The sequence below is a fragment of the Amblyomma mixtum genome, chromosome 1, assembly GCF_055824585.1.
Source record: "Amblyomma mixtum isolate Tamu chromosome 1, ASM5582458v1, whole genome shotgun sequence".
NCBI lineage: Eukaryota > Metazoa > Arthropoda > Arachnida > Ixodida > Ixodidae > Amblyomma > Amblyomma mixtum.
Genome location: NC_143012.1, coordinates 70,437,862 through 70,463,260, shown reverse-complemented (window position 1 = coordinate 70,463,260; position 25,399 = coordinate 70,437,862). Strand labels below are relative to the sequence as shown.

Below are 25,399 nucleotides of genomic sequence, written 5' to 3'. Positions count from 1 at the left end.
AACAAGATCTCTTTGTAGTTTATCTCTCCCCATTCTTTCCCTTCACTTCTTTCATTTCATTACTACAGCCCGCCTGGTATCCTTTGATTTCCGCTGCCCCAGCTCAGGTGCCGCACGGTCGCAGTCTACAGGTGTTTCGAATGTCATGACACCCTGCGCGCGCATATATATACTAGCTCACTTACAAGGAAAGGTCCCAATTAAGTGAAAAATTACCCAAAGAATGAGTTCTTGGGAAGCCTACACTTTTTATTGGTCTGGTTTTGAGAATATATGTAAGCATTACAGATGACAGCCATTAAGTTTCTCACAGCACCAGACGGGGGATGTTCAGGGGAAGCGGTCAGGTACATCAAAATGATCCGCTTTCTCCTTTGTTACACAATTCAGTGACCCCTTATGTTAAATCCCCATTGTTCCTTACTTCCCTTAAACCATCTGTGCTTCTCACTAGATGCTACGTTTTTGCGGGACATTCAATCTAAGAAGTAAGGCCTTTGTGTGAGGATATTAATGGGCCTTACGAATAGGCTCAAGGGCGCCCGCAGAACTTTTTCCAGGGGGGTGCACCCGATGGCCGGGTATAGGGGAGGCGGTAGGTTAGCACCAAAAAGGAACTATTTGTAGTATAAATTGCGCACGTGAAACAAAAATTAGGGCTAGGCTTGGAGAACAAACAGAATTTATTAATTAACAAAGAATTGAACTCGATAAGCAAAATTCGATAACTTAATATGACCTAAGCGTGCTAATCAAGCTGTGTAGTTGTTTTCTACTAGTGCATAAATAACCGCAATTCCAGGAGGGGTGGGGGGGCAGTCGCCCCACTTGCCCCCCCCCCCCCCCCCCCCTTCCGGACGCCCATGTCAAGGGCCGTTGGCATACTCCTCTAAGCCACTAATAAGAATGAGGAAGTTCAGACCGGGAATAAAAACGAAGTCTCAGAAATGCAGTGAAAGTATGAGTAGTTTATTTCAACCCGACTTTTCAGACGCTTGCCTGCCGTGGAACCGCTCCTTCAGTTGAAATTCTTCTCGTGCAGAGGACGATGACTCCCATCTCAAAGACTGTGGATCTCACCCATGAAAAAAATGCGGTTGTTTTTTCGATCCCTGATGTAGTAGATGAACGGGCGATCCACGGTGAACGGGGTGATATCCGGTGGAGGTCCATCCGCCGAACTGGGGGTCACTGCGGGCTCGACGGTTCCTTCTTCATCGACCTCAAAAGACGCCTTGTGGAAGGCGGCCGAGATGTAGGTCGGCGTGGTCGCGCTGATTCCGCTGAAGTCGGCTCACTCTCCGAAGACGACGTTGAGTCCCAGGGCTCGCATGGTGGGCACCAGGTCGTAGCTGACGCTCACGTTGAACTTGGGCAGGCTGAGCGCTACCAGACAGGGGTAGAGACTCCTGCCGAGGTCTTCGAGAACCGCAAGGGACAGGTCGTCCCTGAGCTCTGCGAGCTCCACCGCGGAGTCCGGAAGCAGCACCACCATGGCGAACCTGTTTCCCGAGCACGGGATCTCCACGGCGGCCGCGCCGAGCTCGTCGAGACGAGTGTAGGGGAAGTAGCTGGTGAGTTGCATCATCGGCTTACTGACCTCGGTGGTACCCAGGTTGAAAAAGGACTTGTTCCCTGAGTCCCACGGGTCGAACATGGTCAGCCAGGTAGCCTTGAAGTGGACGGTGTTGGACAGGAAGAGAACCATGCCCAGCGGCTCATCTTCTGGCAGGATGCTGTCGATGTTTTCTCGCTCCAAAGCGTTGACCTCCGCGGGGTCGACTCCGAAGCTGGCGAAGTCCACGGACATGAGCTCTGCGTCAAACACATCTTGCAGCTGCTGCCTGTAGCTTTCGGAGATATCGAAGCTGTCCTGCACCAGGACTATGTTGTCCACTTCCAGCGTCACGTTCGAGTACGTGCGCTCGAGGAAGAGCCTGTACGCCTGGAGGACCCAGGACTTGTCCGTGAGGCCGACCTCGGTGTGACCCAGCACCGATGACAGCTGGTCTTCCGAGCTCTCCGCGGCGCCGGCGTAGGCCATGGCGAAAACGGCGGCGATGTAAGTCGGCGAGAAGAACACGTTGGAAGAGGGATCCTCCGTCGCCAAGCGCTTGAGGAGGTTCACAGCGAAGTGGTTGTGAGCTTTCACGAGCGGCGCACCGTCAAACAACATGGTGGATGTTTTCCGAGGTCTGGAGGTCGCATGTAAGGCGCCTCTTTTTATACCGACTGGCAGTGGTGTTTTTTTTTTTTTGCTTTTTCCCCCTTCCTCTGCGGTGGCCAATGGGAGTTTCGATTTTTACCCCGGCCAGGCACAGCGAATGGCGCCTGAAGAATTTTCTCTCTCGTGAAAAAACGCTGTTCTGATTGGCTTAGCTTTGAAGCACGAGCGTCAAGCCACGCGCATGATTCATCGTAGCAGGAACAGCAAGAAGGGCGCGGTACCCTCCAGTCCGGACAATGGATCGCCCCCTCCCGACTGGGTCGCGCACAAAGCCGCGGAAAGACCTGGTTGAGCCTTCTTTCCCGAAATTCCAGTGTGGGAAAGAGTGCTCTGCTGCCAACTCTCGAGAGACGCTGCCATAGATTATTTGGTGACCTCACCAAGGGCACAAAGGAGACTGTCTTTGAGGCAGATGGACAGATGTCAGCAGATGTTACTCTGGGTAGGCATATTAGTCAGTGTTCCTTTCCTGCCAGGCTTGAGGAACGTTGGCTTGACTATCTGGCGGATATTTCTGGGAACGGCGAAGTGGTCACCTCTAAGAAGTCTCGTCTACCGAGAACCGGATTCATGCTTTCGCTTTGTCCGATAGATAGGTGCAATCCACAGATGTAGAACTAAGGTCCCTAGATCGGCTTTAATAGATGGGCTGCGGTGTCTTGCACCTGACACTTGGACTACCTCGTCTCTTGCTGGTCTCCAGTGATGACTTGACCCAGTTCGGCGGCGAGGAGCTATGTATATTGATTTACGAACGCCCAGGCCTTTACAGGCATTGCACGAAAATGTAACTACAGAGAGGAGTAATTGTTTCTATTTATAGAAAGAAAAACGAACAAGGGTCGAAGGGGGTAGGCTTAGCCTTCCAGCCAACGTTTCGGCAAACGGATGAAGACAGGGCGCCTCTGGTCGAAACGTCGGCTGGCGGACATATTTTTTGTCGACAAAAGTGCCATCTTATCGGCTTCTCTTTGTTGTGGATCCCTGTTTATAAAATGCTAGGCGAAGAAATACGTGGTTGTGCGTAAAAAAAAAATATTACTAATACAATTCGCGGTATACACTCCTCACCCGGTTTACCGAGGCAACTTTGTTTGGAATTTTTTTTCAGATTGCGCCTGCACCAGGTGCATCGAATTATTTTTGGAATTTCAGGCCATATTGGCGGATATTGAACAAGAAATTTTTGCACAGTCCACAAATAGTTTTCACGTGACGTCTCACTCAAGAACGAAGCGTTAAATGCCCCTCAAAGGGGCCCCCTCCCGGCCTATGCGGTGTACCGATTCCCTCCCTAGACAGATTCCGTTGGATCTGCTAGTGTGAAATCGAGGTAGGGGGGCCAAGGTTAACCACAGCTTAATCTAGGATTAACCGTGGTGTCATGAAAATTGGGCATGGAGAGCGCGTCGCCCTATTTTGCCGCTTTGGTCATCGCCTCCCATTTGGCGAAGAGACAGAACATTTCTATCCGGCTTGAGTGCAAGATTATCTCCGAAAATATTATTTAAAAAGATTCAAGATTATCTTCAGGGAGCAATCACTGAACGTTGAGCTATTTTATTCCAGCGAAGTAATACAGATAATGATTTGCAGATTATACTGTGCATTTTCGAGCTTGGCTACGGCTCATGCGTCAAGTACACATTTTGAATTCTGCTTATCCCTAGCTTTGACATGAAGGACAGGCTGGTGGGGAGGTGACAGCTTTCTAATTTGCCCACAGTCACGTGTGTGTGATCCATCCATCTGCCCCACTAATCCCCGGAATGCATTCACTTACATTCTGTAAATTAGTATCCTATACCGTCTACCGCTTGTGGTTCTAGCTGACCGACCAGCCGCGGTTGCTGACTACGTAGTTATGGCATTCGTCTGCTGATCACAAGGTCGTGGGATCGAATCCTGGCCGCAGTGTCTGGTTTTCGTGGAAGGAATGCAAAAAAAAATTGCCAATTGTTTAGCTCTGGTTAAACCGGGTAAATTGCGTAAGCAATGGTATGCGCGTCCTTCTAGCGATTCTTCCGCGCGTTGCCTTCGAATGGTAGCATTGCGGCGTTCCTAAGCGGTGAGGGGTTGAGATTCATCGGCTTCATAGCCTTTGGGAAACGCGCCTTCAAGACCGCAACGTTGAACCTGTCGTTTCGCCCTGAATTAATTTTAGCCAAATGTTGCTGCAGGTAACGGACATTTACAAAGAATTGGACTTTTTACCGGGTTGGTTTCCTCTCCTGATGCGCTGTATATCCTTGCCTACCTTTTAGTTATAATACCCATTCTACCTAACAAATATTCATAAATTAGGGTGCCAAAGAATTCCCAGAAAAAAGACCCGATTATTGCTTTGAGTTACAAGAATTACGCTTCTGGCGCACACAGGATGGCTTGCGCTACCACTAGCCACCCTGGGGAGTAAAGAAAGGGGGCCCAAGAGCATGGTGGAAGAGGCTGTGGGAAAATAATTTATTTTCAAGCTTGGTGCGTGCCAATCAGGTTGGACAACGCAGCTCGGCAAGCTGCTGTGGCACGGCTGAGGCATCCATAAAGTGCTCAACGGAGCTGTCCTCCAGTGAACTGATCAGTCATATCTGAAGTAATCGTTGCACTCCTCTTGCGAGGGGACTGTCGTGGTGCATTCAAACAAATTACTCGTCCTGCTCTTGCACGATGGCCTCACGAAGCGCCAAGCCCGCAAAGAGATGCATGATAAGTTTAATTATGGCCATCACAGAACAAAAACAAAAATGATTAAATAACACCGAATTTTGCGAAACACAGTCTGCGTGAAGACACTAGCAACATGATTTACAGTATAATTTTTAATTTATGCTTAAGAACCAACACCACATTAGTTGCACAAAGTGGAATTTAATTTACTAAACTTCCTTGTACCAAATGGTTCGTTTTTAGTTTGATGCGTGTGTCGAGCAAAAAGAGAAGGCGACCACGTGAACGGCACGCGCCGTTCACGTGGTCGCCGTTCACGTGGTGTTCAGGATTTCACGGGAGGGAAGTGGACGTAGTTCCGGCCACCTGGGACCAGGCCAACGAGGACAAAGAAACACAGGCCAAGTGAACCCACCCGAAGAGGAAGCGAAGCCCCAGGAAGAAGACCAAGAAGCAGACAAAGAACAACTTCCCAGAAGCAAGCTGAAGTTCTTCAGAAGGAGGGCCCCTAACAAAGCGCGCCTGTCTTAATGGCCCTCCACGCCTAGCTAGTTCCAGCGAAAACGAGCCTGACAGCGACGAGGAGAAAGGCGTGCCATCCCTCTGCGAGTTCTGTGGGGGCAAGGCATCTGACTGAGTTTGTTTCAGACAATAGTTATGACTCATCTGCAGACTACCCTCTCACCTCGCCTGTGGTGGACTTGGAGGAGAACCCTTCCATAGTCTGACTAACCGACCCCCCTCCTGATCCCCCCCCCCCCCCACCACCACCACCACCACGACTTTTTTTCTTGTACTAGGCACGCTGAACTGTCGCGCCCTCACGAGGGCAGCTAAGCAAGGGGAAGTCGACACGTCATTCGGTACGAAATCGTACTGGAGCTTTGGGACAAGGGGATCGGGGGGGGGGGGGGGGGGGGGAGTCGCTCTTGTTTTCCTTCGCGACAACGGAGTGAAGGTGCTGCGCCATGACCGAGATATTGAAGGTCGCTTCATTTCCACGTTTTTGAACAACGGCATGCGTGTGTTGAACATCTACGCACCTTTCGGCACGTAAAGCCCTGGTGGTTATAAATGAATATATACCAGGTGTTCCAGCTAAATGTAGCCAAGCTTTTAAAAAACACGGGATGCCCTAGCCGTCTGAAACCAACTGAGGGTTCTTTAGAGTCGCGTGACCTAGCCTGGAACATTTTTTTTCGTTTTCAAAGTTAAAGGGGTGGAGACACCAAATTTGTCGTTCGCGCGTTCTTAGTTTCAAACGTTTCTTATGGCTCCAGGAAGCATGATACACACCCAAAGATTCATATATTCACAGTGAATAATTTATTATAGCATTTTTAGGTGAACGATTTTCGGTTTCGGTTTCGGAACGCCGAGTTGTACAGTGACGTCACAGAGGGGGGAGATCAACGGCTTCGCTTGGTCACGTGGGCCCACAAAAGTTGTGACGCACTTAGTGCTGCATCGTCTGCTTTCCCACACACGTGCTGACCAGCGCATGAAAACAAACTGCACGTCTAGTCCCAGCAGCTCGGCTTCTGACAGATCTTATTCCAATGAGTGAGGACATCGACTTTTTTTGTTGTTCGCACGCTAATATCGCCTTCGCGGGTTCGCGTGAGGATGCGAAACACTTTGCAAAATGCCAGTAAGCATCGCTGCGCCGCTCTACCGAAGCTGCGCCCACAACCGGTGTCACACTTCGCTGCCGTGCAGCAGTACCTGAGCGCTGCTTGGGATGGTGTACAAATATCACAGGAAAAGACAAGATCGCCTTGTTATCAGAACTGCCAGCTATACTCGAGCAGCGACAAAGCATGTCTGCTTATGTTGGGAGCTTTCGGCAACGGCACCGCTCGCGGGCGCTCCGGGCGACGAGCTCTGCTGCTGCCTGGCTGCCGTGGTCGTCCCTAGGCCTATAGCCTGTTTAGCAAGCGGCCGGCGCTTCGGAAGTCGCCTGCGCTATAATAAAAGGCCTACTTTTCACAAATAGCTGTAGTGTTACCAGAATCATCTCACAATAAAATAATAGTATGGTCAATCTCCTCGACGCCTTCGGCAGCGGTCCAGCGGAGCTAGCGGGCGCCAGGCGAGCCGGACCCCAACGTCGCGCCAGCGGCAGCTGCTAGGCGCGGTTGTGAGAAATTTGCTCATATCACAGTTGTTACCTCTACTAGCAGCTCAGTATTGGTCAGCGATCCTCAAAAATGACACTTTTTTCACATTTCTTGTCCCATGGTTTATTATTTACGTCAAGAACACTCTTTAGCTCGCTTTTATGACGTCGGCAGACGGTATCCAGGCTGACCTACCGGCCGGCAGACTCGGCGTACTTCACATCCGCACAAGAAAATACAAAACAGCCATACTACCAGAAAGGATGCTTTCTAGATTCGAGATACGACAGCATGACTGTGCTAAAAGTGGATCTTTCGGCAGCGACACTGCCTGCGGCAACGCCGGCCGACGACCTGCGCGCTGGGCCCAGACTGCCCTAGTCGTCACTAGGCCTAGCTGCTTTCGCATATCGACTCCGCAGCTGAGGGCGCTTCGGGACTGGCCAGCGCTCAGAAACGTGCTCCGCTCGGCACCCCTTTACTGTGAACTCGTCCCATAATAAAAGATATGTTCGATTTCCACGACGTCTTCAGCAACAGAGCTAGCAGACGGCAGGCGAACCGCACCAGGTAGCAGCAGCACAAAACCGACTGATGAAATTTGCTTGCATCGCAGTCATCACTTCTACCAGGAACTCGGTATTTGCCAACGATCGTCAGAAACGGTGCATTTTTGATATTCATATATCCCAGGGTTTGCTATGAACGTGAACAAACAATACTTTCGCGTTCTTCAGATGCCGGCGTTCGGCACGAAGACTGGCGCAGACCGCCCGGCTCCAAGGAGTGCGCCCTATGTCATCATGACGCTGCCGCTTCCCGTCGTTGTTGCCGCGAGCGGCCCACCGTTGACATCTAGCAGGCCGGACGCAGGCAACGAGCTGCAATCGGACGTTGCGACGCTGTTCGCAACGCCGCGCCGCAAACCGAGCGAGTGGCGGTTAGCAGCGAACGCGGCTCGCTGGTGCGTCGACTGCGCTCACGCGGCTGTGCCCCGCTCATCGTACGTCACTGTATTTTGGTATGACGTCACTAAAACTAATTTTTCTACACCCCTTGTGAGGTCATGGTTGATGGCGCTAGCGATGGGTCTAGATCGTGAGAGTGAGCATTTAGGTAATCTTTGGAACCGAATTAAAATATTTTTTAAATGTTTGTTGCGTCCAACACCTGGCCGTTAGTGCCCTTGCATACTTAGGAATCCCACAGCAGGCTTTTTATAGCTTCAAAATTTGGTGTCTCCACCCCTTTAAGTAATTAGTTAATCTTAATAAGCTAACTTTAATTATTGACTTGATGAACAAAGTGTCAATGGAAAAGTTGCAGATCGTTTTGAAAATCAGCTGACTGAAACATTTGCAGCAACGTACTATTTGCGTAAAATAGTTTTTTTACCGGCCGTTAACCGTAATTCAGACAATAAAAAAAAGCTTCCACATGACAACCGTGCCATTTCAACGTCCCAAGATGCACCTCAGAGAATAAAATTCTGTTTTCCTGAAGTCCTCACCTCGATGAGACTTTGGGTGCACATTGGGGCAGAGACGCGAGCGAGCAACTGGTCACGTGTTAACTTTCTTTTAAGGCCGATAAATGAAGCTACGCAAATCGTACCGTGATGAAAACGGCACTACTGCCGGTTTTTCGAGGCGAAAACATTTCCATTGACACTTTTTTTCCTAAAGTCTATAATTAGAAAGTTAGCTAATTAAGCTTAACTAATTTACTTTGATGAATGAAAAAACTACTCGAGACTAGGCCATGCGACTCTGAACAACCTTTAGTTGGTTTCCCTGGACTAGGACACTTCGTCTTTTTTAAAAGGTTGTTTACATTTAGCTGGGACACCCGGGAAATAGCACCTCGCCGCCGAACTGGGTCAAGTCATCACTGGAGAACCGCAAGAGACGTGGAAGTCCAAGTGTCAGGTGCAAGGCACCGCAGCCCATCTACTAAAACCGATCTAGGGACCTTAGTTCTACATCTGTGTATTGCACCTATCTATCGGACAAAGCGAAAGCATGAATCCGGTTCTCGGTAGACGAGACTTCTTAGAGGTGACCACTTCGCCGTTCTCAGAAATATCCGCCAGATAGTCAAGCCAATGTTCGTCAAGCCTGGCAGGGAAGGAACGCTGACTAATATGTCTACTGTTGTGAACGTGAATTTTCCTTGAACTACTGATTATAATGTTACATCCCGTTATCTACGAACATGGCCAACGAAACGAGCTCGTACAGCAAAAGGAGACGACAAGCACAGGGCCGGATTATGAAAAATGGGGGCCCTGGGCTAATGCGGATGTAGGCCCCCTCTCCCTCTACTCGCCCCCTCTTTCCTGCTCCCCGCTACACGACTAGAATATATGCCATGTTTCATTTTAATTCCAACAAGTAAAAAGAGCGAAGGCGATCAATGGGATTCCTGCAGAAGTAGCGCAGTAACATTAGGTTTACAGCGCAAAAAACACCAGGCGACTTTTGGAACGCCCGACACGTGTGCGTATATGGCCGAGCGCCGAACGCCACGGAAGAGCCACGTGGGCCGACCGACAACTTGCGGGGCTGCAGTGCAGCGCGCCTCCTCCTCTCCTCTTTCAGTGACGCCGTACACAAGCCGACAGACGGGTTTTCCTTCGCAGCGCTGTTTTAATGCTAGCGCATCAAGGAAAAGCAGGCTGAGCTAGCTTCCTAAAGCTGAGATGGGTGCTCCGGCAGCGACTAGGAAATAGAGACAAAATTAGTGCCCGAGAGGGTAATATTAAAAGTTATTAAAATTAATTTGATCACACGATGAACCTTTACTACTGCCCTCGTGGGGAAAATTTGAAAAGGAGAATTAAAGTCCCGGCTCAGTGGTTAGATGCTCGGCTGCTGAGCCGAGTACCCGGATTCAAACCCAGCCACACGGCGACCGTGTTTTGATGGAGGGAAAATGCAAAAAGGCGCCCGTGTGTTGTGCGATGTCAGAGCGCGTTAAAGGGAGACTGAAGCACTTTTTTTGAAAATCAGGCTGGCAGCGGCGTCCTATAGTTTTTCATGCTGTATACTGGAATATCGCATCCAAATAACGCAAAAACAAGCGCGAATTGCCTTTTTTAGCCGAAATATGCGGCCTGTGCCGCGGGGCACGCCGCGCGGCGCACCGCCGCCCGTGATTGGTCAAGAGGGGTCGTGACGTCACTTTGAGGACTGGAGAAGCTGCCGATGCGCATCCGGCGCTGCGGTGAGTGCAGATCGCAGCTTTCCGTGTCGTTGTAAAAGCGAATACGGCGACTATCTTTTTTTACTGACCTCCGAAGAAAAGGATACTACAGTTTGCTCATTCCACGTATCGCCTGAAACCAAAATAGACACAAGCAAAACATTCTACGCCTAGCACAAGCATACGCCAGCGTCAAAGACGCGATGCAGACCGTGCGTAAAAGGTGCCAGCACAACTTCGGCTCGTATTATCGGAAAGGAGGGGGTGCGAACAATACTCAAGTCAATTACCACCCCCGGACGCCTCCTGGCTCGCCTGGAAGAGCGTCATCCTAAAGAAAAGGCCCAAAGCACTGTGTACAAAAAATCCTGTTCTCAGTACCCGGCGTTGCAGGTTGGGGCAAGAAAGTATTTCAAGGAAACGATGAAGGAGCACGAAGCTGATTTCAAAATTAGCGAAGCGCAGTGGCCAAGCACTGCGAGGCATGTGACCACAGGATAGTGACGCAATCATTGTGCGCTGGAAACCAAGCCAAATACGCGCACAAGGCTGCTACTGCACTCGTGGCGCGTTCAGCAGATGCCAGAAAATATTAATCGCTGCCTCGGAAACGTTCGCCTTTCCTAGATTTGCAGTTTAGGTTCAGTGAAGTAGTTGCCAACTATATGTGTGTTTAAAAGCCAAGCTAGCTGCAACTCGCCCGCTGCCACAACTTGAAGAAGAAACCGAGTAAGGTTGCGGTTTTTTTTTTTTTTGCAAAAACTCGGTTGGCATTCATTTCACTCATAAATTTGCAGCCGAAATCAACGTCGAACGCTTTCATTTTAATCGCTTCGCTACGATTAAACGAGATGCCGTATATGAAGAGCTTCGATGCTTGCTTTGCTTTATTGTGCTTTGCTCTGCTTGCTTGCTTGCTTGCTTGGACACGTCGAACCGAGTATAAAATCACTAACCGAGCCTTGCTGAGCACGTCTCAGGCGGTCTGGCCGCACCTAAGCTGAGGAGAGCGGCACATGCTTAAGCCTCTATAAGGTTTCTTCAGGGGCTAAGTGAGCATGTTTCTACTTTTAAAAGAGGCGCTTCCTCGGAATGGTGACAAGCCTCTCATGCGCGAGAAAATCGAAGGAACTGTGTCATGGTTCAGCCGCGCCTTTTCGCCAGAAATCTCCAGAGGTCACATTAGGGACAAGCTCTGCATGTAGCCGCTCTTACGAAAGTGCTTCGAGCAGAGTAGGCTTGCTTTGGTCAGCTTGAATTCTTCGTCACAGCAGCTAGCTCTTGCACTGCGAGCTTATGATCTTGCAAAAAACAGTGGAAGACGACACAGCCTCGGCCGTATTTGTTCATGGACACGAACGGAGAGTAGTACCTCGTGTTGAATCTGATTCTCAAGGTCGGCTGACACGCTTTATACGTCACAACGCAAGCAGCACGAGAAACAACGCGCGCTGAAAGCTCGCTCGGGTGCGCCGAAGTGTCCCCGGCTCCTCAACGTGACGTCACGTTGGCCGACATGGACGAGGTTTCCCTCTCCGCTGTCCTCCTCTCCTACGCTCGCGCGGGGCGCGGGAGATTTGAACATCGCGTTTTTAATTGGTGATTGCCCCACTGTTCTAGCAAAAATCGAAAAAATAATTTCGCACACGTGATCAGCAACGACACTACTTCAAAACCCTAAAAAATTAGCTGATTCGAAAACCGCCTCAGTATCCCTTTAAAGATCCCCAGGTGGTCGAAATTATTTCTGAGCTCTACACTACGGCACCTGTTTCTCTCTTTCATTCACACCTTCATTCTACGAAACCAATACTTGGAAAAAAGAACGACCAAAATAAATTGTCCCGGCCACGCCGGTCGCATTTCGCTGGAGGCGGAATGTTAGAGGCCCGTGTAATATGCGACATCAGTGCACTTTAAAGAACCCGAGGTGGTCGAAATTATCCGCGTCCTGTATAGCCGGAGTTGATTTGGGTCATTAAAGCCCACAAATCTAAACATAAACCCGTAAACGAGTGTTTCGCTTTCCTAGTGGCCGCCGGAGCACGAAGTGAAACTGTGGGAACTCAAAGAAGCTCACATCCCGATTTGTTTTTCAGTTTGGTAAAGCTAAAGAAAAAATCCCGGTGTTATTACTATAAGGAGTGCGACAAAATTTAGGAGACGCGTGCTGTTGTAAACACCAGCACATCTGTTCACTGAGCGAATTCACTTAATCTGCATTCTGTTTTCTGAAGAAGCTAGGATTTGTTTGGATCACTAAATCTAATCCTGTGAGGAGACGCTTGATTGTACCCAAACCTTCTTTATTAAAATTCAAGTATCAGACTGCAGTAATCGTTATACACGTTACACAATAAATATACAACAGATATATACAATACTTAAGGCAATACAAACACCATAAAGTTCACTAGAATACATATGAAAATTACCAACTCTAATTACAAAGCATATTTTAAAATACTTTCGTTGAAGGAAAGACAAGCAAAGATGACACCAAATAAATGTGGCACTATCAAAAACAACAGCAATACAGCTCATTACAAGCAGGCTCAATATCACAAGAACAAACAAGAGACGGACAACGAAGATTTACATCTTTTGAATTACACTGCTCAGAGTTTCATTGTTAACATGGAGGGTGGGAGATGATACATGCAACAAAGTCGTTGGAACTTTTCATGTACTCCGCAAACAGTTCATTTTAAAATGGCATTTTTCGCGCCTTCGCTTTGGCGAAATCAGATATAGTCTGTTCGAAAGATAGATCGCGGCGAAGGTCACTTTCAATGGACATGATAGCAAGCGAGTTCAACTTATTGTCAAGGAGGCTCGAACGAAGGCGACTTTTTATCAGCGGCAACTTAGAAAACGATCTCTCGGTCTCACAGTTTGTCATAGATATGCTTGAGTATATTCTCAAAGCAATGGAAAGGTTCGGAAACACATCAGTAAGCTTTCTTTCTTGCAGCAACTTCATTATTCCCAGGGAACTCGTGTCTTTGCACACAGAGTTGTGCAGAAAGTTCGCAAACTGAACGATTTCAGCGGGAAATGCTGGTTCCAAATCATTTTCGTAGGTTTTCACCAACCTCTCAGCCTGCTGTGCCAGAGAGCTAGGCCTCGCTCCCAACCTCTGTCAGCAATATTATGAATCCGAACCTTTCGCAGAGCTCAGCGTAGGCAGCCTTTCGCACGCGCAAAGCAGAGCCTGGCTATCCAGCACGACATTGAAGGTCTCCACGATAAATTTTTCTCTACCTCGTAGCACACTACCGCTTTTTCCGTCCGGGTGCTTACTCAAAATGATACGTTTGCCCTCATCCTGATAACATTTATTTGTACTTAGCGTGCGTGCTCTCTCCTCGAACGTATCAAAGAGAGGTCGCAACGAATTAACAAAGCCTTCTAGAGAGCTCAGCAGTTCTACAGCAGTAGAAATGTCTAATCCTGGTTTCTGAACTGCTACGCTCGTTTTGTCAAAGCGGTCCAAGATTTCACTCCAGGAAATTGCCATGAATGCAGTCGCTAGTTTTGTCACCATCTTGAAGAGAGTGTGCGCTTCGTTCCGAGTGTCACCGTTTTCTTCTTCATTCTTTGAGATCGCTTCAAGGCAGCACAAGACTGCTTTGAAATTTTTCAAAATGGCCTTACGTGATTCAGCGTGCCTTGACCACCTGGTCTGAGAGAGACTTTTCAGAACAAGTTGCTCACAGTCACCACTTTCACCCATGCTGTTCAAAAGATGTTTCCATCGCTTAGGTGAGGCAGCAAAGAACACAAACAGTCTCTGAGTTAGAGCAAAAAATTTGACAGCCTCAAGGCAACTGTCAACACTACACGCGCCAACTAAATTTAGTGAATGACCAGCACATGGGACGTAGACTGCCAATTCGTTCAGGTGTTTTATTTGAGCTTGCAGTCCTTTGTACTTTCCTGACATATTACTCGCGTTGTCGTATGCTTGGCCCCTACAATCACCAATTGAGATGCCATTGGCTGTCAAGAGGGTCATCACGGTGTCGAAAAGATGCAAGCCGGTATGCGATTCAGTTGGAACAAATCCAAGAAACCGTTCGTACACTTGCCCATTTAAGTAGTATCGTAAAACAACTGACAGTTGACCAACGTGTGTAAGGTCTGGAGTGGAATGAACAATTAAAGAGAAGTATTTTGCGCGTTTCACTTCGTCAACGAGAAGATCTTTGACAGCCTTTGCCATATGCTCGATAAATTCGTCACAAATGGTTTTTGACAGTTACGATGGGTGACCTTTTCCCTTGTTCCCATAGCGTTTGATGTGCTCCTCTAGAAAGGGATCAAACTTGGCAATGACTTCAAGCACTCCCATGTAGTTGCCATTTCTCGGTGAACCAAAAACTTCATCACTTCCCCTAAACGCTAGGCTGCGCTCAGCTAGAAGCTTAACTACAACGACTACGCGCTTCAACACCTCTGTTCAGTAAGCGGTCTCAGTGACAAGATGCTTAACCAGCTCCTTGTCAATTGTGCTGTTCGAGTTAGACCGGGCGAGCCATGCTGTCACACAGTTCCGGTGCTCGACGCTATTTTCATGAGCGCAAACCTTTTCTTCTGCTTTTTTCCAATCAGAAAATCCATGAGTTGTGAAAGTACTCTGGTTCCTTCGAATTGAAAATAGTTTGCACATGAAGCAGTAAACGGAACCTTTGGACTCTGAATACATCAACCAGTGTCGCTCGTACGCTTCCTCATTTATAGCCTTTCGCACGAAAAGATGAGGTGATATATAACGCTTCTGAGTTGTGTATTGTCTTTCGGAAGACGGAAAATTTTCTGCGCGATTTTGAAAATACACTGGTCCTTTCTCAAGGCATACACTCCGAAAGCTATCAGTAATGACGTCCGGCCACTTAGCAGGGTCACTTTGGAGAACCTCACAACCTACCTCCTGCTGCGGGGAGGTCTGTACTTCTTTGTTGTCGCAGCGAGAAGCCGTCTGACCAGTCCTCTCGAGGCACACTTTGTGGGTGGGAACACGATGACTCGAAGCCGCACTAGTAGGAAACAAGTGAGTCGGTTCTTGCAGTGTTGTTTGCTGGCGTTCGTCAGTAGAAGGAGGCTCATCGGGGATGTTTGGCGCCTGTTGATCAGCAGAAGCAGAAATCGGGCCTGGCCGAAAGGACACCTGGAGCTCCGTGGCAGGGGCCGGGCCGAGTAGCAACGACGTTGCTAACTCAGGAACAGGACAGACCTCGGTTAGCCTCGGTTGCTCAGATATATGGACGAACGAGGTTGGCACCGTTTACCCAGGATCCAGACAACCAAGATGAGTGAAATCTGGCTTGTTGCCAAAAAACCGTAGTGATGGAGCTGTAGCAAGTCCTTCAAAGAAGCACTGTCGGTACTATCGGGGTATTGGTACGGACTCTGGGTAGAGCAGTCATAATGCTCCGCAGAAGCTGCATTCAGAAGATACTTTGTCATCTTTGGCAGCCTCTTTTCACGATCTTCTCTTTCTAACTTCGCCTTTCGTTTAGACGCACCACTTTGATGCTTCCGACCGGGCATTTTCACATGAACGGACGGCGTCACAGCTGACAAAAAGTTGAGATAAAATGGAATTTGACAGGTGTGCAAAGCACGAAGGACGAACGCTGTTCCTCCGAACTTGGCGTGGCAAGACGAACGCGACCTCCTGATATCAGTTCAGAAGCGTTTGGGGGTAGGTAGGCCGGAGACGCTGATTGGTCGATGGAATGCGCTTCTTCGTGACGTTTTTCGGTGTTGCCCTTGTTCTCAACCAGACGTGGCGTCTCCGCGCCTCCCTCGGCCTGTCTCTGGAGAACCTAGGGAATCGCTAGGTGCGCTCGCCGTGCCGCAGGTGCGTGGCACGCGGGTATTCACCCCCCACCCCTGGTCCCCAACAGTGATGCCACTAAATGGCCGACATCACCAGCATACACCGGGAACAATATCCCCTCCCCAGAATAATTCCTAGTACCAACCACCGGTCACCACCATTCGGTTCGAGAACCGAGGTTCACGAACCTCTGCATTTCCGGCTTATGGCTTTCGCCGTTAGTGAGAACATGCACGTTCAGCTTTGGCGACCACAACGCTGCCAGCCTAGCTAAAATCTTATGCGGAAGTGCGAAAATGGCCATGGTGCTTTTGCATCCACAGCAGGAAGTGATTTGTGTGTAGACCATCGAGGAGGGAATGTACAAGGATGGTAGGATAGCACAAACGCTAACAAAAAGCAAACAAAAGCTAGTTGGGACTCAAAACCCATTTTCGGTTCTAGCAAGTACCAACGTTGGGGAAAAGCCACCAGCTGTGGGCGTCTTGCAGTAGGAAGGGTAAGAAGAATGGAAGCTTTCGAGAAGCGGAGGTAAGGCTGCATACAGCGCACGCGGGGTCGCGCCGCCCAGGGAAGCTTTTCTAATGAACTGCGGTATTGCCGAAAGACTGGTCGTTGACCGAGGCAACACCTCCTATGTGTTGATCAAGGTGGACAAGAGGAACATGTCACTGCCAGTACGAAACGTCAATGTTTTCTTCCAGCAGCGCCTCGAGAAAGGGTTAACTTCTTCCACTCGCCGAGACATTTTGTGGTGCCATTCTCGGGAAGACGCTTCGCAACGCACTGCAGAGCTGACTGCCTTCTCTCTTGTCCGTCTACCAGGCAGGAGCTACTCGCGGCGGTTCCGGCATGGGAGACGGACAATAGTAGCGGGCAAGAGCGACGGGGGGCCCCCACCACATGAATGGCATTAGAGGAATGCCACTGGTGACTCCACTACGGCTCAGCTCGTACTGTTCTGGCGCAGCCTTGGTTGCTGCGTTTCGCCGTAATCGCTTTTCAGCGAAGTGAACACAGCATTCGCAGGAGAGCGCCGTGCTGTCGCTTATTTTCTGGCTCTGACAAGTAAAAAAGACAGCGTGTCATGGCACGCCATCTGTAAGGTTGGCGCCATTCAATCGCCTCTTTCCATTTTAACCGGCGCCGAAAGCCGCTCTACGAGCGGCGCGGCGACAGCATCGCGGTCGTTAGCCTGGATGGCGTTCGCTGTTTCGCTAAGAGCTCGTTTCCGTGTTTTTTTTTACCAAAGTAAACGAGGGGTCTCCCCTATCAGTTGAAGGTCGTGTTTCCGACCGGTCGTGGCCTGCGGGAAGAAAGCATCCTCCGTGGCCGAGTGCGGATCGCCCACAGGTCTGTTGTGGGGAGAGGGAGGGGCAGCATTCGCGCCTCGCGGCTTTCTTCAAAGGGTTAGGCTCGCGGAGGGCGCGGGTTAGGGAAGGCATCCCGTCTCTGACAGGGCCGGTGCCACACGGCGTGGCGCGGTACGGACGATGCCCGGTGGCTGCGCGCCCATTTGCTAGCCTCATCTGGGAAGGTTTAGCGGCATCTTACCTTCCCCGAGGGGTCCCTGTTGCGGGAGGGCGTTCGTCGCCGCGTTTCCAAGCTGTGTATGGCACCGAGGCCGGGGCTTTTAGGGAGAGAGCGAAAACACATGTAGTGACGAGGCTCCTCCTGCTCGCGGCTTAAGAATAATTCAACACTTTACTTTTTTTTTTCTTTTCGCGTGGGGAGATAGCGCGGGGGCGCGCGATGCTCTGCCGCCATCGCGACTCAGAGATTTTGGTCTCGACCGGAGCCAGTCCCGCAGACCGTGCTCTCGAGTAGCCGTGGAGTGGGTCCACGGGGCGGCTGGTGGGACATGATGCTGTCATGTATATACTCCTTGTAAATAGTCGTCTGTGTACACAAAACCTATATCAGTGCTCGACAAGAGTCCCTGTCTTTCCTGCAAGTCTGGCTCAGTACTTCGTTGGAAGAGAGAAGAACGGAGGGACAACCTCTCCGTACAAAGAAGAAGAGAAAAGAACCACCCTTTACTCCGTCCCTTACGACACCACGCCTGTCACTCCTCTTCGTACTTCAAGCGTTCTAAGAATTATAAGAATTAGCCGTTCCGGCCACCAGTTCAAGCAGCGAGAAAAATTTCAGCGCTGCCGGAATCGTAATGCAGGAGCGACGACTCCAGGATTTTCAAACACACTACACCTTCAGACGCCACTGGATGGGGGGATTAACAAAAAAACCACAAAAACCCTCCCCCAATCCTTAAAGGGTCAGTCTATTCACCTAGATGAGTGTATAAATAACAGCATATTCTGGTAGTTGGCACCCTATAACATCAATAACGAGGGGTCTGCGCCCGGTTTAGGCAGGAGTTTATATTTTATTTCGGCGTTAAAAGTCGCGTAAAAAAGCATGGTGGCGACCCCAAACGTTCATTTTGTTCAAGAAAGTGGTAGTCTTTTTTTGTAGAAGCATAAGTGAATATACTACGTACCATTTCTATGTCCCAATGTCAGAGAAACGCACGTTTTGTTCTAGTAAACTGTAGAAGGCGTAGCGTTCACTTTTTCTGTCAATCACATGAATATTTATAGTTACACGTACGCAAAACGCAGGCACATTCCCACTTTTAGTTCAGCGTATGCTAGCAGAGACGCAAAAATAAACTCAGCCTATAGTGGCGCCGTCTGGTCGTCAGGACGGGAACCATTGCTGTAAACAAACCGACTCTCCACTTAAGCCTAGGAGCGGCAGAATCCTCGCTCTAATTATTAAAATAAAGCAAATTTATCTTTTATATGTTTGCTTATAGGCGAGATGAGACGAAGCGAAAGACAGGCGCCCCATTTATGGCCAGTGAACGCACTGAAAAAGGCAGCAACAACGAGAATAAAGTCCGAAGCGAGAGGTCCGGCTTCGACGGGCGCCGCCATGTTTGTCGCCGCGCGGTGGAAATCCAAATGGTTGCCAGATGAGACTACCATCTCATACAGATGTGTTCCTACATTAATAAATACTATTTTAAAATGTTCTACCGCACTCCTTGGCACCAGAGCTGGCTAAACGGTAATTTCAGTAAAGAGCTATCGGTTGCCGCAAAGAAAGCACCCGATAAAATTCAGTAGACTGACCCTTTAAGCAAACGCATATATCGCTTCGTAAGGGGGCCCCACCGGGGTGGAGGAGGATTTCTGTTTTTGCAGCTCGACAAGCTTTCCTACCAACCGTCTCCTCGTTTCGGTTTTCTCGCTTCATACGTTTCACTCGTAGTTCCATTGACTGAGTTCCCATTTCCATATAATAAGCAGGTTAGAATAAATGGGCCCCCTTTTCCTGTTGTCGGAGGTGAGGCCCTGGGCTGCAGCCCCCTAAGCCCCCCCCCCCCCCCCTTAATCCAGCGCTGGACAAGCAGACGACTCCTGCCGCGTACGTCGCCGCTGGGCTAGCAGACGGCGGAAAGAATGCGTGAGGCGGGGTCACTTTAGGGCAGTTCAGTTTCCCAAGTTGGGTTGCCGGCGGCCCGCAGAGCTACTGCCCGTTTCCGCCGCTTTCACTGCTGTAGGAATGAGCCTGAATGAGGATAAATAAACATGACGCCATTTTTGGGCTCCATCTCTGTGAGTAGTAAAAAATTTACTCCCTTTTCACTCCAAAATAACTCCCTTATATAAGGGAGTAAATAAAAAAACACCATACATATGGAGTAAAAAAAACCTCCTTTTGGGTGTGCGTTAGAGGACAAGCCATTTACTCCCTTTTGGGTGTTTTTTGCTAACAGTGTGGAGTAAATGCTGGTAAATCCTCATTTTTACTCCATTATTCCCTCATGGGAGTAAAATGGAGAACAGTCCACCTTTTTACTCCCCACTCATGGAGTAAATGTTTTCACAAATGGAGTAAAAAGGGTGGCCGCCACCATTTTTACTCCCTTTTGGGTATATTTTTGTTTACAGTGTACGGAGAGGGAAATGGCAGGTGTGAAGTTAGGATCCAGCAAGAGAGCAGAGTGGATCGGGAACAAACGCGAGTTAACGATATCCCAGCTGAACTTAAAAAAAGAAAACGCAACGGCTAATCTCAGCAAAAAGATGCCCCCACGGCGGTATTCTCGCCGCACTTCGGCTTTGCGAATGCGCTGTACATCCTTTAGCAGACAGTTAGCCAGCGGCGGCTCCTTGAATAGGAGAAAGCTAGTCCGGACGCTTTGCTCTCCCGATCATATGCCGCGTTCCCAAGTTCAGTTTGACCGTGAAGCCGCCAGGCTTACGCGTTCTGACCATACCTCGGCACTATGAGAGGTACGTAGCTCAATCACACTCATACTCATGGCACTCACACGTACATTCACTCACTCACATTCACACTCTTGTCCACTTGCACTCACAACCATCCACTGGCACTCATGACCACTGGCATTTTCACAACCACTCACTCACACTCACAACTACTCAAGCGCACTCACAACCATTCACTCTTGTTCATGTCCACTCACTCACATTCCCGTTCACTCACTGTTTCCTTGTTTGCTGACAAGTTCTGCCTCACAACCATTCACTCATACTCGCACTAAATTCCGCTCAACCAGTCACTCGCACTCATCTCCACTCACACTCGTAACCACTCACTCACGCTCATGACCACTCACGCTCATGACCACTCGCACTCACAACCACTCAATCCCACTCAAAAGCATTCACTCATGCTCATGTCCACTCACTCACATTCCCATTCACTCACTGTTTCCTTGTTTGCTGACAAGTTCTGCCTCACGCATGGCTGGAGTTTGCCATTGCTCACCAGTTTTCTCACGTTGGCGCGCGCGCCTAATCTCTGATGCTGAATGCAGCTGATTCGACGGTACTATGTCTGCCATGGCCAACGTAACGTGTAGCAGTTTTACGCCCCGCGCGAAATCCGCTCTGAGCCGCAATGATGACGCTGCAGCCACTGGCGAGTCAGGAGCACTCGTGAGGCTGCCGAGGGGCCGATCACGTGATCATCCCGTGCGCCCGCCCAACCGCCTCGCGCTCCCTTTGTTGTCTTCAGAGCACGCTCACCCGTGGCGTTATTTTATTGCGAAAGCAATACTACGCCAGGTTTTGAGCCTTCAGCGTGGCGCGGCGGTAGTTACGGTTGACTTTTCGCGGAGTGACGTCATACCACCCGCGAAAAAATAGGCCCCCAGCTCGATCCGTCGGCGGTAGTCACGGCGGTGAGCCTCGCGCTCCTCTCCCCAGTGGCGCTACAGTCGAGGTGACGTCATACCAGCTGCATAAAAAAGGGCCCCCAGCTCGATCCGTCGGCGGAGGGCGGCGGTAGTCACGGCGGTGAGCCTCGCGCTCCTCTCACCAGTGGCGCTACAGTCGAACAGTTGAGGTGACGTCATACCAGCTGCATAAAGAAAGGGCCCCCAGCTCGATCCGTCGGCGGAGGGCGGCGGTGAGCCTCGCGCTCCTCTCACCAGTGGCGCTACAGTCGAGGTGACGTCATACCAGCTGCATAAAAAAAGGCCCCCCAGCTCGATCCGTCGGCGGAGCGCGACGGGTAGTCACGGTGGATCTTTCTCACTGTGTGCAAAGACAGTTTGCCATTTGCTTTCGCAACCTACCGGGCTTAACCAAGCTAAGCCTCTGCCAATTTTTATTTATTTATTTGCCGCCGCGGTGGCTCAGTGGTTATAGTGCTCGGCTCCTGACCCGAAAGACGCGGGTTCGATCCCGGCCGCGGCGGCTGATTTTCTTTGAAGGAGAAATTCTAGAGGCCGGTGTACTGTGCGATGTCAGTGCACGTTAAAGAACCCGAGGTGGTCGAAATTCCCGGAGCCCTCCACTACGGCGTCTCTCATAGCCTTAGTCGCTTTGGGACGTTAAACCCCATAAACCAACCGACCATTTAGTTATTTATTTAGTTATTCATTTCGTGTACCCTCAGGGCCACATTAATTTTTGAGAGGAGTGGTTAAATAAACTAAAAGAAAAACAACGCACAGCGCAGCAAAGTAATTAGTAATACAGAAATGATGGCTCCTAGTTATATAATTTTATCTAATGGGTTCTTGATCTGCTGGTTAATAGAATATAATACAATACATACAGTGCAGCAATACAGTGAAAAAATGCTGGTGCATAAAAAATGAAATAAGTGCTCCTAAAGTTATGCAGTGCTCTCTAATATGGTCTTAAAGCGTTGGTTGTCAGTAATTGTAGCGGTTGATGCGGGGAGGTGATTCCTCTCAGCAGCTGTGCGGGGAAGCCATGACTGAAACATGGCATTGCTTTTGCATAATGGAATTCTGACTTTGTTCTCGTGATCTAGCCTTGATGAAATGTATTGGGGAGGGGAGGTCAGTTCGCCGCGAAGGGAAGGATGCTGAAATATCTTGTAAAAAAAAAGTGAAAGTCTAAGGGCTTTACGGTGGGATGGTAAATATGGCAGGCTAAGATTTAATTTTATTGCAGAAATGCAGGCAGCTCGATTATAATTACAAAGAATAAAACGAGCAGAACTGTTTTGTATTTTTAGGGACGGGCCATCGTGGTTGGACTCCCTCTAACAGTTTTTCACTGCAAATAAAAAAATTGGCATTAAATGTCAATTACGCTATCGCGTCGTACCATTAAGGCGGAGCCCCAATGTCCCCTACAATTTTTTTCTTCCCTTCTTTTTTCTGACACTTCGAGAGGTCACCGGTTGCCTCTTCTGGGCCTCATAAGCTCTATTTCCTCCGGCATGATTGAAGCTAGGACGTCATTTACTCCCCATTGTTCTAAGTGCAAAAACACATGCTGTTATAGCTGACCCGCCGATGTGGCAAAGTGGCTATGGCATTTGGCTGCTAGGTCACTGTGGCTGCATTTCGATGGAGGCGAAATGAAAGAAACGCCAGTGTGCTATGATGTCATCATCGGAATCAGCGTAAGTACGTCCGCTGCAGAACGAAGGCCTGTCTCATCTCCCTCCAGTTTCCCCTGTCATGTGCCAGCTGTGGCTATAGCCTAATGGGCACTAAAAACTCCCAGGGACGCCCTGCGGATGTTCAGGCTGTCTGCAGGACGTCCGAGGGAGGTTCAGTGCCCACCGGGTAGGCCCGTAAACTTCACAATCTTCGTCCTCCAACCTGGCTCGCTGCTTGGGATCCACTCCGTTACCCCTAAGGACGATTGGTTACATTCCTTTTGTATTAAATGCATGCCCTGCCCATTTATTCTCGATTCCTTAGAAATTGTTAACTCGCGCTTTTCCTGAACCATTCTACTTCGCTCCGGTTTCCTTCACATGGCTCACTCCGCAATTCGCAGTTTAAGGTCAAGCCTTTTCGTTAGCCTACAAGTGTGTCTCATAGGTGTATACGAGATGTAACCGTAAGAAATATTACCTAAATAAGGCTCCGGCTTAATTGAAACATTCTGAGAGAGCCATGATGTAACTAAGCCGCAGCCTTGTTTATACAGCAATTTTTCCCCTTCCCTTCATTCCTTTCTCTACTACCGCGCCCCTGTGTCTTCTTCCCCATCTTCTTTTCTTTCTTTCTCTCTTCTATTCTTAAAGGAGTATAGACACCTAACTTTAGGGTGCGTGGCGGAGTGGGTGAGGGAACAAACGCTGGTTAATGACATCCTAGTTGAAATAAAGAGGAAGAGGTGGGCTTGGGCAGCGCTTGTAATGCGAAGGCAAGATAAGCGCTGGTCCTTAAGGGTGACGGAGTGGATTCCAAGAGAAAGCAAGCGTAGCAGGGGACGGCAGAAATATAGGTGGGCGGATGAGATTAAGGAGTTTGCTGGGATACAGTGGCCGCAACTGGCAAAGGACGGGGTTAATTGGAGAGACATGGGAGAGGCCTTTGCCCTGCAGTGGGTGTAGTCCGCCTGATGATGATGATGAAACCTGGAGGATTGCGAAAGCAACGAGGAGAGAGAGAGAGGCGATGGAGAGCGCGCGGCAGCGGCGGCGGCCCCGGCACGCTAGCTATGCGCCGCTACTGTGCATGCGCAACTGGCGAACGCGGCGGCGGCACCTCTGAGTCTCCCGCGCAGCGACGGCGGCGGCGCACCATCTGTGCGCCGTGTGACGTCACTGCTCCTCGCGCATGCGCAGTATGGCCTTGCCTCAGCTCCGCGAAATGGCTCGGCGACTCGCGTAGTGTTGCTTTCCCAACAAAAGGCACCAAGTTAAAACCAGAAACGCAAAAACAACGCACAAAAGAGCTTCAACTCAAATGGCCACGTCAAGTTAACAACAGTGAACAAAGGCGCCAGATCAAGTAGCTGAACAAACGCACAAACTAGCCACCAATTCAGAATGGCAAAGTAATGTTTAACTTTTCCTAACCTGTACATATACAGCAAAATGTCACCAACGCAATTCAGATCAGACTGTCCCTGGTGTGGCGGTACACCTACACTCTATCACATTACCTGGGAGTGCGAAAGAAACATAGCATTCCACAATTATCAACCACCGAGTGAGGAGCAATGGGAGAGCTGTCTCTCCAGCAGCGAGCTCGAGGTCCAGAGGGCCTTGGTACAGCACGCTGTTGAAGCGGCACGACTCAGTGGAGCCCTGGACTGAGGGCCCACCCTTGCTCGAAGACTCAAGTCGCCAGCGCCCAAGCAGGACGACCAAGAAGTCTTCATCTCCGCGAATCTCTTGAAAGAGCAATAAAAGTTTTCTCTCTCTCTCTCTCTCTTAACCCCACTTAAATGACACCGGGTCAGTAAACACTCCAAACCAAGACCTTACTCAATAGAAACTTAAAACAGCATGTGAAGCTATGTATTCCTTGCCACGAAGGCGAGGATTACGGAGCGTGCAAGTGAATGGGAACTGGCTTCCTTTCTGTTGTGCACTCTTTTCTTGGACGTTTCTCATGTTGCGTCTCATTCTGTTCCCCCTCCCTCCCTTCTTCATGCGCAGGCGGTGCATGGCTGCATCACAGCAGACAACGACGCATTTCTGTACGGCGCGAAGACGGTCTACCGGGGCTTCAACTTTAAGGGAAAGGTAAGGTTGTTCTAAACATTCGGCACGGTTGAGCGTTACCATCTGCCAAGATCCTTCTCGAGGAGAGTACATAATAGTTGTATACTGCCAGTGCTCCCCTGTGGGGCTGTGTTTCGGAGGGTAACGGAAAGAGTTGAAATTAAGCAGACGGCAGCACGGATAGCTAGACTGTTAGCAAAAAAACACCCAAAAGGGAGTAAATGGCTTGTCCTCTAACGCACACCCAAAAGGAGTTTTTTACTCCATATGTATAGTGTTTTTTACTCCCTTATATAAGGCAGTTATTTTGGAGTATAAATGGAGTTATTTTGGAGTGAAAAGGGAGTAAAT

At 49.5% G+C, this 25,399-nt stretch overlaps 1 protein-coding gene and 2 pseudogenes across 1 annotated transcript in view; 1 reads left to right on the top strand and 2 right to left on the bottom strand.

The window, feature by feature from the left end:
* The window catches only part of LOC149366712 (flap endonuclease GEN homolog 1-like), a 361,675-nt gene that overhangs the window by 256,517 nt on the left and 79,759 nt on the right, over positions 1 to 25,399 (top strand). The gene's annotated exons all lie outside the window — the stretch shown is intronic.
* LOC149366718 (iripin-8-like) lies at positions 1,061 to 5,615 on the bottom strand (annotated as a pseudogene).
* LOC149366717 (uncharacterized) lies at positions 13,881 to 15,771 on the bottom strand (annotated as a pseudogene).